Source organism: Somniosus microcephalus, chromosome 6, assembly GCF_052327205.1.
Source record: "Somniosus microcephalus isolate GS21.2 chromosome 6, FLI_Smic_1.0, whole genome shotgun sequence".
Classification (NCBI taxonomy): domain Eukaryota; kingdom Metazoa; phylum Chordata; class Chondrichthyes; order Squaliformes; family Somniosidae; genus Somniosus; species Somniosus microcephalus.
In genome coordinates this window covers 249,811,429-249,827,559 of record NC_140992.1, presented here as the reverse complement: position 1 = coordinate 249,827,559, position 16,131 = coordinate 249,811,429, and the positions used below count along the sequence as shown (strand labels likewise).

The 16,131-nt window shown below is 41.6% G+C and overlaps 1 long non-coding RNA gene across 1 annotated transcript in view; it reads left to right on the top strand.

The window, feature by feature from the left end:
• The window catches only part of LOC147116642 (uncharacterized), a 125,760-nt gene that overhangs the window by 50,299 nt on the left and 59,330 nt on the right, over positions 1–16,131 (top strand). The window contains exon 2 of the long non-coding RNA XR_015078848.1: positions 67–131. This is a non-coding gene — a long non-coding RNA (uncharacterized LOC147116642). The remainder of the gene's footprint in view (positions 1–66; positions 132–16,131) is intronic.

The window sequence follows — 16,131 nt, the reverse complement described above, 5'->3', positions numbered from 1 at the left end:
ATTTTTAATACAAAGTTCATTTGTCCATTCGATTGATGTAATTGATGTGCATCTCTTTCGCCCCAGGATACAGGTTAATAACCCTCTAACCTGAGGAAGAAAGGATTAAAGCAAGATACCCTGTGGTTCAGGTGACTATTAGTTTTATTTTATTGCAAAGAGTTTTCTCTGGATTTTCGCTAAGATCAAATGATATCTTTGTTCTTTTGTCTTTTTCTGTTTCGAGCTTTCAAAAATAATTTGAATAAAAAAATTATTCATTACAACAAATCCAAAATATGATTATTTTTGCATTTTTTTCCTGCCCTTTAAAAAAATATATCAAGTGATAACAGACTTTTTTCCTTAACCCCATTAGTACTGAATTTCGTTTGACTGTGTGGAACCATACTTTTGTCACTGTATGATACAGCACATGTGAGAAAGCATAATTTTATAGTTAAAATGCTAAGTAATATAAAGTGAATAAACCTGTCAGCAGGGTGAAATGCAGAGATGGAGTGACATTACTTAATTTGATATTTATTCAGTGCTGTCAGTGTGAGAGAAAATTATGTCTATGGGTAAAAATGGAAGGTTGTCAAGTCTTACCATCAACCTCATCATTTTTAATAAATGATCACTGTGGGATACTGGGGAGCACACTGACATTAGAATACTGCCCCTGCACCTCTTTGTACTTGAGTTTAAATTCAGTCTAGGTCAACTTGGAGGGAGAAGAGGAGGAGAGGGAAAGAGTCTCTGCTCTCTCATGATTCTAATACTGTAGCTCCTTTATAATAGGAACTAGGAGTTAAATTAGCCCATCATCCAGCTCCTGTTTGGTACCAGAAATACAATGATTTTGTTGCAGCATTTGCTTGGACAAGTTAGCGGAGGTGATCAAAGGTGTGGTTGAAGAGATTGGTTTTGAACAAGTCTTTGAAGGTGGAGAGCGATTTGGGAAGGCAGAGGGGTTCAGGGAAAGAATTTAAGAGTGTGAGGCCTTGAGGGCTGAAGAGTGTGCCACTGATGACAGATTATAGGGAAGGGGGGATTCACAATAGTCCAGACTCAGAAGAACAGAGGGTGCGAATTCGGATGAAGTTGCAGAGTTAGGATGAAGTGAGGCCATGGAGGGATTTGTAAATGAGAATGAGTATTTTCAAGTGAATATATTGGCGGGGGGGATGAAATCCCATGGACAGCAATGAGGGTTTGCTGGATGGGTGAATGCAATTTGGTGCAGGAGAATATCTGGGTGATGGAATTATGAGTTCTTGGGAGGCCAACTAACAAGATGTTGGAAATAATCGAGCCTGGAGATGTTAGGGGATAAGGTAGGAAATGAAATGGGTGATGTTTCAGTATCAATGTAAATATTAATGGTGTTTAAAGTAAAGACAGGGGAAAAGGAAAGGACTTGCATTTATATAGCACCTTTCACAACCTCAGGGCATGCCAAATGCTTTATAGCCAATGAAGTATTTTTGACGTGTAGTTACTTTAGATATACAGTGTATATAAAAATACATATCTAAACAAAAAATGATCCCACCACTTATCTTTACAATTCTCACTCAATGATTGATTGAAGGCATTTTTGGGACTATTAAAAAAGAAATAATTAAAAATTAACTTATTCTGGCTGAAGATGGTTGTAAACGTTACAGCCTTTTCTTTTGCATTCGTGTGCTAGCCTCTGCCGTCATTGAGGATGGGAATCCTCCTCTTCCTGTTAGTTGCTTAATTGTCTAGCACCATTCACAACTGGATATGGCTGGGCTGCAGAGCTGATGACCTGATTCATTGGGTGTGGGATCACTCTGTCTATAGCATGCTGCTTCCACTGTTTAGCATGCAATAGTCCTGTGTTGTAGCTTTACCAGGTTTCTACCTCATTTTCAGCTTTGGTGCTGTTCCAGGCATGCTCTTCTACACTTCCTCATTGAACCAGTGTTGGTCATCTGGCATGATGGTGATGGAGGAGTGAAGCATATGAGGTTGCAGATTGTGATGGAATACAATTGTGCTGCTAATGGCCCATAGCGTCTCATGGATACCCAGTTTTGAGCTTCAAGACCCACTTAGCGCGATGGTAATGTCACATGACACAAGCTTCTCACGTGGCCATTCTTCAAGTGCGCCAAGACAAGTGAATGTTATTTATCAATCGGGGCACCGCATCCAATGCCCATATACACACCCTTTCCAGTTAGGCACTTTTTTGCAGCAATCAGAAGCTAGAATCCTAGCTGCTTATTTTTTTTCCCCTACTCAGCCCATGTTTGCTCAGCCAAGTGCAGTTCCCCATGCTGCTGCTGCCATACACTTGACTTTTAAAAAAAAACACAAGCATTAGTATTAGAAAAGCACTTGCATTTGTCAGTATATTCATTGAATAAGTCAACCAGTGGATAGATATGCAGGGTGAATTTCATCGGGCCTTCTCCCGCTTTGCCGCTGGAAGTTCAGCCGAAACACTGTTTATGCACGTGAACGGGATTTTGGCCAAACCTCCGCTAAAATTACAGCAGTGGAGCAGGAGAAGCCCCGAGGAAATTCACCCCTATAGTGTTTCAAGAGTTTCAGATTCTAGCACACTCTTGACTCAATGCGGCAGATTGGATCGTTTGGATGCAGCGCATAGAGAAAAATCAGATAGGGAGAATTACCTAATTTTTCCAACCATTAAAAATTAATGGCAGAAAAATTAGGTGAACTGCCCTCACCAGTGTGAGAACGTCCCTTCCAAATGTTCCTCTATGTGCTTCATCCAGGCAGATCCAATATACCCAGATGCAAGAACAGGAAAATCTACCACAACTTTTCTTGCGTTATAAGGGAAGGTACATGCTAACAGTAATCTACTGTCCTCTTGTATATTTTACATAATCAACATGAAGTACATAATATTACTTTTCCGATTACATCATAGGTGGGCGTATTTTCAATGGATAGTGACATGAATCAGTCATTCATGAATGAAAGACTTATGAAATAATACTGAGCGGCCTGCAGGTGGCGCTGTCCAGGGAGAGTATAAATACTCGGGCATGGGCCAACTTGCGCAGGACATTCTTAACAGGAACTAGTGAAGGACACAACTAGACCTCCATGTTGTAAAACAGTTGATTAAGGCTTTGTTTAACGCTTAGATCAAGTACCTAGTAGTTTTCTTACATCAGAAAGTACAGATTTTAATATGACCCAGTGACTGTAAACAAGCAACTCCTCATGAGTAATGTTTTTTCACATATGTTTTGTAAGTATTACATTTTAGCAATTTTTGCTTGTTTTACTCATAACTAATAAAGAAGGCAGTATTTTTCTTGTTTTGCAAAATAGTTTTAGCTGATGAGCTTTGACCTATAAATACCCAAATTTGTTTATCTCACTCTGAATTTCTAGTCATTTGTCTTCCATCACAGTTATTAAGTAAACTAAATGATATAATATTATTAATTATTATTTTGCTGCCAGTTTAAGATGAACTTGCAATTGCAAAGTTAGGATAGATAGTGGAATAATATCTCACAGTCAACAGAGGAGCTGCTCTCAAGGAACATGTGCATTTAGGGTCAATTTACGTTGTTCCATAAATTTTGAGTAGTATGTGCAATGTGGAGTTCATAGTGTCAGAAAAGTAGATGCTTGTGTATTTGGAATACCAAACCAATTATTTGCAATATGAATGACAGGGCGTTTGAAGTATTAAACTTGGTGTTGAAACCAAGGGGGCGATTTTGCCAGCCCTGGGGAGGCGGGTATGGAGGCGGGACTGCCGGTAAAATGGCAGAATTTGGGGGCGGGTGCCTAACCCGCCCCCAACCCGCCTCCATGCCATCTTCCCAGGAGGCGGGTAGCCATCTTCCCAGGAGGCAGGTAGCCATCACGCGCCGGGTCCTTTCTTCTTGGAGGCGGAAAGGGATTAAAGCCTATTAACTGCCTGTTAACAGGCAGAAAATAGGATTATCCCCTTTTTGCCCTCACAAGTGCGGGTTTCCTGAAGGCTCCGAAATCCACCAGCGAGGCGAAGCGAGTACTGGGTCTGCAGGGGTCGGGGGGTGCAAAAGTGTGCTGTGAAGGTAAGTGATGGGTGCAAGAGTGTAGAGGTGAGTATCTGAGTTAAGTGCAAAGTGTTATTAAAAGTGTACTTACCTTTGTTTCTTCCTGCAGGCTTCAGTCGGTGGGTATGCGGAGAGTCTCGGACCTCCACGTTGGGAATGACAGATGGCATTCTCAAATCTGTAAAAGAAAGAAGTTTGATGAGGTCTTGAATTCAAGAACTCATCAAACTACAGAGAATGTCACTGTTTGACAGCTTCACAGAGCTGTCAAGCGATGACAATTCATCTGTCAAAAATTTTTGACAGATGAAACGTCATACGTTGACGTTCTGTGCAACCGGCTTTCCCTTAATTGGCCTGCTAAGCCCATTGGGCGGGCTTAACAAGGTCAATCAAGGGAAAATAGCGTGGATTGGCCAGAAGTTGTTGGAGGCGGGACTGAAACCCGAGAAGTGGGAGTCCCGCCTCCAAAAGCTTCCCATTGAGAAAATCACCTCCAGAGTGACCGATGACTATTTTTAAAAAATGGAATCTGTGAACTGTGCAGTAATGGAAAGAGATGCTTGCAGTGATCACATGGGGTGCGATAGAGAGAGAAACTTTTGCTTCCTTTACCAAAGATGCTTTACGAGCAAAATAGAGCCCTGTTGATCTGTATTAAGACCTACTGCATTTCTTTTTTACAAAATCTCGATTAAATCCCAAGCTTTAATGTGGTGCTAATAAATGATTTTGAAAGCTGTATTTACATCAGATTCTCAGTCATTTATGCTTGTGGAGAAGGAAGCTTTGAAGGAACACATTGGTGTTGACGTTAATGCTGAGCTATGGCACATTGTAGCTACAGACAAAGCCAGTTATTTGGTGCCTCAACTTAGTATGATCCAAAGCCAGGCAGCCCAGTGGACTTGCTGAGCCTAGCCTACACTGCAACAGAGTCAGCTCTTTCTGACATTGAAAAATTGTGATAAAAGAAAAACCATGAATGCTGGAAATCTGATATAATTGAAAATTCTGGAAATACATAAAGGCCAGTCAATATCGAAAAGAGAAAACTAGGTTAATATTTCATCCTTCAGCAGAATTTGTGTTGAAGTACGTTAGATGGTTCGGGTGTAGCTTTGTCCATCCTTACACCGTGAGCTTTCTCTGAAGTATGGAGAGTTATGGCTGGGTTAGCAATCTTCTACAAGATTATGATTGAAACAGCATCACAAAAATGAAGGGGCCGATTAATGCAATGTCCAGTGACCGTTGATTTTGTTTTTAGAATGTGGGTGATACTGGTAAGATTGCATTTATTACCAGTGTACTGGGAGGCTGTGCACAAAGTTTGAGCAAGGTTCATTAAGACTTTAATAGTTAGTTAAATTTGGTGTTTTTTCAGAGTTTCTGACAATTTTGCATGGAAAGGATTTGGATATGATTACTGTCAAAGTCTTGCTTTTTAAATTAAAGCAAGCTCATAATAGTTTAAAACCCATCTTATGGCCACATGCTGGAGCTGCTGGGATTCATTTCTGATGCTCTTAACAAATATTTGCACCATAGGGGCTTGGAACATGCCTCCATATTGAGCTATGTGCGAAGCTCGTTTTAAAGGGGAGGGGCAGTCACAGACTTGATTGGCAGCTCTACTAGCCAATCCATGGACAGGAGGAGGACTGAAGCTCCCAAATTCCTGTGGGACAGGAAATAAAGACTCAATGCGAAGGGATCTGTTCCAACCAGGCCTGCAAGAGGCAGGCTGTGGCCTTTACTAGGAATTGAGATATAGCCAGTCAGTTTACAGCTAGATATTGACCGGAATGAAAGGAAAGCAAGTGTAAACATTTCAGCCCACATATGGGATAGCATAGGAGGTAGTTTTGCATGTTACAGGAAGCATTTTAGATGTTAAAGGTGTCTGGAATTACTAACATGTTGAGTCACGTGTTTTCTACAATATAGACCAGCTTCTTGATTTGACATTGACATTGGTTGATCCAAGTGTTCATCAGTTCTGCCAAATGGAAGATTGCAAAAGTGCACTGAGGACACGTGAAGATCACAATGTCCAATTTGTATGAGAAGGCCGATTGCCTGAAGTGATAAATGCTACTGAACTCAAGTGAGTATCTAGTGCAGGCCTGACATTTGTAACAAGGGGCCTCCCCATAATTTGTTTGGAATGGGCACTTCAGAGAAAATCCGGGAGTAAAATCATTGATGGTCCTTCCCCTTAAGATAGGGTAACCCTTACTTTGTGGCGCCTCTGGTGACCAATACTTCATTAGGATTTTATGCGCCACCAACTGCAATAAAAAAAATAGAAGTGTTCCACAGGCGGCAACTCATTGGGTGCTGGTGTCCAATCTTCCGGCCAACTGGCTCCCACCAGTTGTCGTGCGCTTTGTGGTGGGAGTGCCATCAAATTATGTAAATGAGCTGCCCCTGTCGTATGGGGTCAGCTGCTTTGAATGCGGACATGGCCAGCATCTCTGGAGCAGTAGCCTCAGTCGTGCTTTGCAGGGACAGCATTGTGTAAACTAGATCTTTGTGCTTTTCCAGGAATACAACAGTTGCTGAAGCAATCTATATGAATTCAAACAACTCTCCACAGAATGCCAGTGGCAAGGCTTGTCATGCTGTTTCTCTTGTCCAATCAACCTCTCTCCGAGACAGTGCCACTGCCTGCAACATAGGATTGTTGCTGAGCAAGAGTTGTGGAGTCAGACATTGGGTTAATGGAAGTCTGTTGTCTGATCATACTCAAGTACGATTTCTCCAAGTGCTTAAGCAATTAGAAAATCTAATAGAATTATAAGATAATAGTTGAAGGTAGAGTCAATTTTCTGATTGGGTACTCTCGGCATGGAACCCTGCCTGTCAGACATGCATATCACCCATGCCCCCATTAATTTTCGATCAGTTAATATTGATAGATGTGAGGTGGTGTCAGCAGGTAAGGCTCCCTGCCTGGAACATGCAACCAAAACATCTAGCCTTCTAAATCTTCAGAAGTTATGCTAAGACTTTATGATGTACTGGTTTCTATCATATTTAGAATACTGTGTCGGTTTTGGTCACTGTACAACAAACAAATTGCGTTAGTTGCGGTACAGAAAGACCAACAAAACTGACTCAAGTTTAAAGGAAAGAAAGTGAGAAGAGCAGGACCTCATCAAAATATAGAAATTATTAAATGATATAGATTCGGTAAATCTAAGTTTTTACTTCAAAGTATAGCAGGAAGTGCAACTGGACGACATCAAGGGAAAGTAGTGAAAAATACATTTAGAACACAAAAATGCTTCTCAACTTAGAATGCTAAATATTTGAAGCAATGTACAGGAAACTTTCGTTTAACCGGAGGTTAAATGTCCGGAAAGCTCTATCTACCGGCAAAATTCAGGAGCCGTTTCCTATAAGTTTTTTTACTTCTCGTTGCTTTTTTTTTCCAGTCAGGCTCTGCAAGGTCTAGCTGAAGCTGTTGCTTAGCTACAGAGACGCTTTTAAGCTGCAGCCGACTGTTTTGAAGCTGTTGCTAAGCAACAGGGTTTGTTGATTCACGTGGAGCTCAAAAGCTCCATATGTTTTAACATTAGCGCTGGTTTCTACGGCAGTTTTGATGGTACGGCACCAGCTCGGTCCCGTCAGTGCCGGATACCAGAAAGTTTCCTGTACCAGGAAAGGCAATAAAGGCAAAATATTGGGGTTACTTGCTTATAGATACAATTAGATGCTATGATGGGGTAGTTAATGTACTGTTGGGGTGAATGGCCTTTTCTCATCCTTGAATTTTCTGTTCTTGTGTACATGTCTATTTATGTTACCAGTAACCACCAATCAATTTTGTAAAGCATCTGCAGTTGTGTCCTGCTGCACCCTGATCTATACACTGTCAGTAGGTGGAATTTGCACATACCTTGCTGACTATGCAAAGGAACATTTTTGGGAATATGCGGTTTCAAAACTGTCCAATGTTTGATTGATAGGTTCTGGTTTAAATACATTAAGAATTTAAATACTTTAAAATATTAAAGGCACCAAGGGGAGCATTAGTACAAAGGAACTAAATTTAGCCCCATGTCTTTCAGTTCTTATCATCTAAATCAGTGTAATATTTGAGAATTCTGATTTTGTGATGGGATGTAAATCAGTTAAACAAGTACCACATATTGGGTTAACTGGAAATGGGGTTAAATTAGTTTAAAATATCACATTTAGCTGACACAGTAGGAAGAAACGGGTTAAGAGATAAATCAACTTTGCAGCATTTGCATTTATCCTTGAATATTCGGATTTTATATGCATATCTGACCTTTGGTCTTTCTGCATAAAAACACCAATAATTCTGAAAAGAGACCTGGGCCCATGAATCCTTTTTTATTTATTGGCCCTGTGAATATAAAGTGCTTCCTGTTTACAAATATTAAGACCTGATGTTTGTTCTGAAATCTGGCAAGTGTGATACATACATTTGAATAACAGCAGCAGAAACATTGTCAAAAAGTGAGAATTGAAACAACTGTTTCATTGGAATCCTGCAATCTGTCAGCCTGGTCATTGACGAACTAAAGATATAGAGGCCCATCATTTAAAAGGATTTTTTTTTTAACAGTAGTATCATGCTCAGGGTAATGTTTTCAAGCTCCAACTGATGCAACCAGGGTAATTTTACGAATGTGTGCTTATTATATGTGTAATAATAGTCTTATTCTGTGAGGAATTGACCATCAAGGGGATTGGTTCCTGGTCCACAATAAAGAGTTGTTATATTCTGTTCTGTTCATGCGACAGATTGAGTTTAGTGTGGAGGGGGCTGCTTGGCGTGGAATACATGGAGCACCACAAAGTATAGCCAAAAGCCATCATCATTGTTTTTAGTATAATGGCCTGTAATTTGAGGTCAATGGCAATGCGAAAGCAGTTGCCGCTGATCTTGAAGAAAGCTGCCCACAGAGATCTTGCAATCTCTGTGGTGAAAACTTTCGGTTTCTCTTAGGTGTAACAGATTGCAGCGCTGTCATCAGGGGATTCCTTGCGCGATGCAGCAGTGATGCCATCAAGCTGTCACATTGAAAAGTTCTCACAGACCACAAACCAGGAAATGAAAAGTACTGATTATCTGCACTTTTTAAAAATGTTATAGAGAGTGAAGATTGGGACATACACATGGGGTTAAGGTAGAAGCTGAAATATCATGAACAAACTTAAAAATATATATATATTTTAAAATCCAGTAATCTTTATCAAAATGGAGAAATTTGACATTCCACAAATAATAAAATTAGTTTTTCAAGGCCAGAATAGTTGTTTAGCAGTCAATAAGCTGTTAAAACTCCAGTTACACCTATTCCAATAAGGCTTAACATTTAATGGGATGTTTAACAGTGATATCAGTGCGGAAAAGCTCAAGTTTTCATAAGTTTCACTGATTGCCGGCTATTGGGGGTGGGGGAGGGCATCCACAGCGCAGTCTGTGTCAGAGCAGAGAATGACTGACCACAACTTCAGGATTTCTGCATTTATCTGCGCATGCGCTAAATCCTGAAGCTACGGTTGGTTTCAGAGATGTAATGATGCCGAACGCTGACAGTTTGCCGTCATTACCCACCGCAAAATCCAGGCCAATATCTTCAAGCAATGGTGGTTGTAGCATAGATTAAATATGACGTTAAATTTAATCTGATTAAAGTGATCAAATAAGTATTACAATGATGCTGGGAAGCACAAAAGTCTTGCAATCTATTTTAGTTGAATGGTTTGCAACATTTGAATGCATACACGCTTGTGTCCTATGATTTTGGCAGTGAAAGAAGTGCCTGTTTCATAGATGAGTCGCCACAAGTAAGCCATAGATATTCAATGCACATTTACAGTATAAAGTGAAAAATTTTGAGTGCTTTAATATCTGTTAGCAAGTTTTATATAACTTATCTTTCATTGCTAATTTGTCTCTTTACATGGTGCATGATTACAGTATTATGGACATATAGGTCAGCTAAAATAACACAATCCTTAACTTACTAAGGATGATAGGAAATTATCTGGTTAGTTCACTCAAGAAAACAAGAATCATATCGCATAACACCTACAGCATTATCCTCCTAAAGAGAATTTTGTGTGTTCATACATTGTGGCATAAATAAAAGTTTCTAACTTGCAACTTAAAACACTGTCTCGTTTTAACTAAATAAAGGTTAATCCTAAAAGGCAAGTGATTTTATTGGGGATGAAAGCAGTAGACAAATAATCATCTTCACTTTCCAAAGTGTTGTGTTCGGAGAGAAAATTATTTTTAGAATCAGAACTGCACTTGTGAAGTCTTCATTTTACTATTAATCAAGATTATAAAGTAGTATCATAAAGAGGTCTTTTTTTATTGAAATGGCTGATGAAAACAATAAAATTCCTTTGAAGGTAATATCAGTGAATCACTCGGTAAAAGTTGCTATTAGTAGAATAAGGTGTAATTTTACAGAATAAAAAATGCAATACTGACACATAATTGCCTTGTATGCTGACATCTTTGACAGGGGACTTGGCTTGTTTTATTCATGGTATGTAAAACAGAGCTGGTATTCTGCAGCAAATTTAACTTTAAACTTGATCTTAAAAAAATGGCAATTTTTCTCAATATACTGGTCTTGATGTGAATTTCACTGGTTGCTATGTCACTTTGTTCAAGTGTGGAGTTACAAGCGTCATTAAAATCTTTGGGGGTACTCCTTATATTGTCCTATTGCTGGACTAATCCCTGAAGAGATTCAACATGGTCTATGCCATCTTTCCATTTGAGTCTTTTCTGAAGATGACATTTGCTGAAATGACATCTTTACTGTACAGATTATATTTGGTGTATTTTGGTTGCAAAATTAACTTTGAAGTGACCCAACTTAAAATCGTTTTTTACAACAACAGTACATTAACACTAATGGCAAATGTTTGAGAGCATAGACCAACAACAGTTTGTTTCTGACGTTATCTGTATTTTACCTTTTGTGATTTAATTATCGGACTATTTCTGTATTGTAGTAAACACTTTGTAACACATGCTGATTATCGTGCACTTGTTTCTCTTTTGCATTTTTATTTAGAAGAAAATATCTAAGCGTGAAGAAACTGTTCATATATGTTTCTGTAGCTTCAGCTGATATTAGTGCAGGGAAGTGCAACTTGAAAGATTGATTGATCGTCAATCAGAATATGGGATTGTTCACATATAATGTTTGATGTACAAATTACTGAGTGAAATTTTATGTTATAAACATGAACAAAAAAGAAAACTTGCTACCGATAGGGTGCTACAGTGAGCTCCGAGTGGAAAACGCATCAAATCGATACCAGTGCTTCCCCACAATGAGGGCAAGAAAATTATCAAGCATGTCACTCTGGGCACATTGGCAAATACTCCAAAAATCTGGGATTAGATTACCTGCCTTCCCTTCGCTAGGGCATGGTTTGTGGAAGAGCAAATATAGTTTTTAATAAGATCATTTTGATTCTATTTATTTTGAATCCGGACATATGGTATGACATGTATCTTGTCATTCATGTTGAAATGACTCATGAAATGATACTGGGCAGCTTGCTGGTGGCGCTGTCCAGGGAGAGTATAAATACTCGGGCATGAGCCCAGCTTGCTCAGGACATTCTTTAACAGGAACTAGTGAAGGACACAACTAGATCTCCATGTTGAAAAACAGTTGATTAAAGCCTTGTTTAATACTCAGACCAAGTGCCTAGTAGTTTTCTTACATCAATTTAATCAACTGCAACCCGCTCCACGCGCTGAGTGATTTGGGAACAGACAGCTACGATTCAAACTGTAGAAGGGAACTCGGACATAGTAATCAATCCATCATGGAGAAACTACTCAGACCCGCCCATCTCGACCTGGACCCGAATTCACTTACAGCTGCTAAGGTATGGAAACACTGGTAGCTTACCTTCAGCAACTTCCTCGAGGAGTGTGGTGAGAATGTTCCTAATAAGTTGCAAATGCTTGCCAATTATGTATCCCCTCATGCGTTTGACTTTATTGAAGACTATGTAGACTATGACTCCGCTATCCAAACACTACAGCAACTATATGTTAAGGCCCCAAACAAAATTTTTGCTCGGCATCTACTGGCCACAATTCGACAACAACCCGGGGTATCACTTGACGAATTCCTTCAAGAGCTTCGCAGGCTCAGCAAAGATTGTAACCTTAAAGCTGTCTCAGCTGAGCAGTACCGGGAGGAATTAATTCGTGACTCTTTTATTAACAGAATTGCTTCTCTCCTCATACACCAGCGTCTGTTGGAGAATAAAACCCTCGGGTTACAAGCTGCCTATAACCAGGCATATTCCCTGGACTTAGCTCAAAAAAATTCATATGCCTATTTTTTACCATATGCACGGACTGCTGCTACCACTTTTAGTGACTCCCCTGGTAAGCCTCAGGCGGAAGCCCTCACTGATGACGACCCTACCCTAGCGGCATCTTGGCAATCTAAAAAGAAATGTTTCTTCTGTGGAGGTGCATTCCATTATAGGAAATTTTGTCCTGCTCGTAATGCAACCTGCAATCATTGCAGTAAGAAAGGTCACTTTTCTAAAGTATGCCTGTCAAGAGCCTCTACTAGTGTTGCAGCTGCTATCTATAAAACTGCTCCTCCCCCAAGAGCCACTACTAGTGTTACAGCTGCTATCTATAAAACTGCTCCTCCCCCAAGAGCCACTACTAGTGTTACAGCTGTTTTTCCCCAAAGCCTGTCCCATGCAACCATGAGGGTTTTGGTAAATGGACACATTTTGAGTGCATTAATTGACTTATGTAGCTCTGACAGCTTCATCAGTGAGCGGGCTGTCAGTAAGTTAAAACTGCGCATTTACCCCTCAGGGAAATTGCAATGGCTCTGACAACACTGACCACTAACTCTTCCGGCTTTTGTCTTGTTGACCTTATTCTCAATGGCTGCACTTATTTTTCCACCTAGTTTGGGGTGCTCAAAAACCTATGCACTGATGTGCTCCTGGGACAGGATTTCCAGAAACAACACAAAAGACTCACTTTCGAGTTTGGAGGGTCAAAGCCGGAGCTTACTATTTCCAAAGTACCGTTTTGTGCGCTTTCGGTGGCTTCGCTCAATGAGCCCTCCTTGTTTGCCAATCTTTCCCCCTGATGTAAGCCCATAGTCACTAAATCATGACGTTTCAGCCAAGATGATCTATCCTTTATCGAGGCAGAAATCTCTCACCTTCTAGCTGACGGTATCATTGAGCCATGTTCATCTTCCTGGCGAGCTCAAGTCATTGTTGTTAAAAATCCTCTGAAGCAACACAAGAAACGTCTTTGCATTGATTACTCGCAAACTATTAACCAGTATACCGAACTGGTTGCCTATCCACTACCACGCATCGATGACATGGTCAATAACCTTGCCAACTACAGGGTATTTTCAACTTTTGACTTAAAGAGCGCATACCATCAAGTACCATTAAAGGACTCTGACAAAAAGTATACGGCCTTTGAGGCCAATGGTCGGCTTTACCAGTTTTGTCGCCTTCCATTTGGGGTCACTAATGGGGTGGCCACCTTTCAACGGGCAATGGACAGCCTAGTCAAACAAGAGAACTTAACAGACACTTTTCCATATCTGGATAATATCACCATTGCTGGTCATGACCAGAAGGAGCATGATGCCAACCTCCAGAAATTTCTTGACGTTCTCCGTCGTCGCAACTTAACCTTAAATGAGTCCAAATCTATGAAATCAGTACCATCAGTCAACATCCTTGGCTACTGGGTGGGCAATGGTGTCATCAAACTGGATCCGGAGCGACTTCATCCACTTCAGGAGCTCCCTCCTCCTACAAATCTCAGCTCTCTTCGTCGGGCCTTTGGCATGTTTGCCTATTATGCGAAGTGGATACCCCACTTTTCCGACAACATCCAGCCCCTGCTTCACGCAAAGTCATTTCCGTTGGAGACGATGGCTATTTCAGCTTTCGACTTCCTCAAGCAACAACTGGAAAAAGCCACGCTTCGCTCCATTGATGAAAATCTTCCTTTCGTGGTCGAGTGTGATGCATCGGAGGGGGCGATCTCGGCTACCTTGAATCAAGGCGGTCGTCCCGTTGCATTTCTGTCCAGAACTTTGCAGGGTAGCGAGCTCCATTATCCTCCTGTCGAAAAGGAGGCTACGGCTATCATCGAAGCAGTACGTAAATGGAGTAATTTTCTCGCTCGTCGCCATTTCACGCTCATAACTGATCAGCGCTCTGTGGCCTTTCTGCTGGATAACCGGAAATGCACTAAGGTCAAGAATAACAAAATACAGCTCTGGAGGATGGAATTGGCCGCCTTTGGCTACACCATACATTATCGACCTGGCAAAGAGAATGTGGCCCCAGATACCCTCACGCATGCATTCTGCTCTTCCATGTCAACTTCGACTCTTATGGATCTTCATACTGACTTTACCCTTCCTGGCGTTACCCTTATGTTGCACTTTGTGCGATCTAAAAATCTCTCATTTTCTACGGAAGACGTGAAAAGAACATGCTCCACTTGTAGAATTTGCGCAGAATTAAAACCGCAATTCTTCCATCCGTCGGATCGCTCGCTCATACACGCTACACAGCCTATGCAGCGACTCAGCATTGACTTTAAAGGGCCATTGCCTTCCTCAATGTGAAACACCTACTTGCTTACTATGGTGGACGAACATTCACGTTTTCCCTTTGCTTTCCCCTGTCCCAATATGCTTACTTCCACAGTGATCAAATGCCTCGATCAGGTCTTTTCTCTTTGTGGTATGGCCAATTTCATCCACTCTGATCGGGGTCCCTCCTTCATGTCAAGCGAACTCAAAAGTTATCTTTCCCAACGGGGAATCGCCACAAGTAAAACGACACCGTATCATCCTATTGGAAACGGACAGGTTGAGAGATACAACACCATCGTTTGGAACGCTGTTCGTCTTGCACTGAGGTCACACAACCTATCAGACCAGTAGTGAAAAACTATGCTCCCTGACGCGTTGCAGTCCATCAGGTCTCTTCTTTCTACATCCACCAACCTCACGACCGATTCTTCGGGTTCCAGCGTCGCTCCACTCATGGGACATCCCTACCATCATGGTTGGCAACTCCTGGCCCCGTGCTGCTCCGAAGATTCGTCCGATCCTCTAAGAGTGATCCCCTCATCGACGAAGTGGAACTGATGGATATCAATCCCACGTACGCGCACGTGCGTACCCTGATGGCCGGGAATCCACAGTGTCACTTCGGGATCTGGCTCCCTGCCCAACCGATCCCACGGACCCAATCGATAGTGGGATCTGTATTAATGGCGCCGATACCCTGCGCTCCTCTGAGGATGACGCCCTACCCGGGACGTCAAGGGATCTGCCAGCTATTCCGCCGGATCAACCCGGGGGACAGAGCACTCCCTGCGGGATGGCCACCCGAAGCCAGGACGCTGGTCAGTCACCGACTACTGAGCAGGGTGAAGCCAGCTCTGCACCTGTGGGGGCCCACACCAGGAGCCACGATCTCCCCAGTCCCCCTCAGGTCGATGAAGGCGACACGGACTCTGCCAGCCTGCCGGTACACACCAAGTGACCCAGGGACCAAAACACGGTCCGAGGAGACGTGCCTTCCGGCCTCCAACGGAGATCCAAACGACTGCACCTATTCTTAGTCCAATTAATTCGGTAAAAGGAAGCCGCCAGACTTCCAATCTTTCAGACGGGAAGAATGACATGAATCTTGTCATTCATGTGGAAATGACTTATGAAATGATACTGTGCGGCCTGCTAGTGGCGCTGTCCAGGGAGAGTATAAATACTCGGGCATGGGCCCAGCTTGCTCAGGACATTCTTTAACAGGAACTAGTGAAGGACACAACTAGATCTCCATGTTGAAAAACAGTTGATTAAAGCCTTGTTTAATACTCAGATTAAGTGCCTAGTAGTTTTCTTACGTCATGGTATACATGTTGAGTGGCAAAGTTTCAGTGCAGAACCTCGTCACTGTACCCCTGTTAGTTTAAACTTCTTATTCAACTTTTAACTTCAGTTGCATTCTCTAATACAAATCTATATTC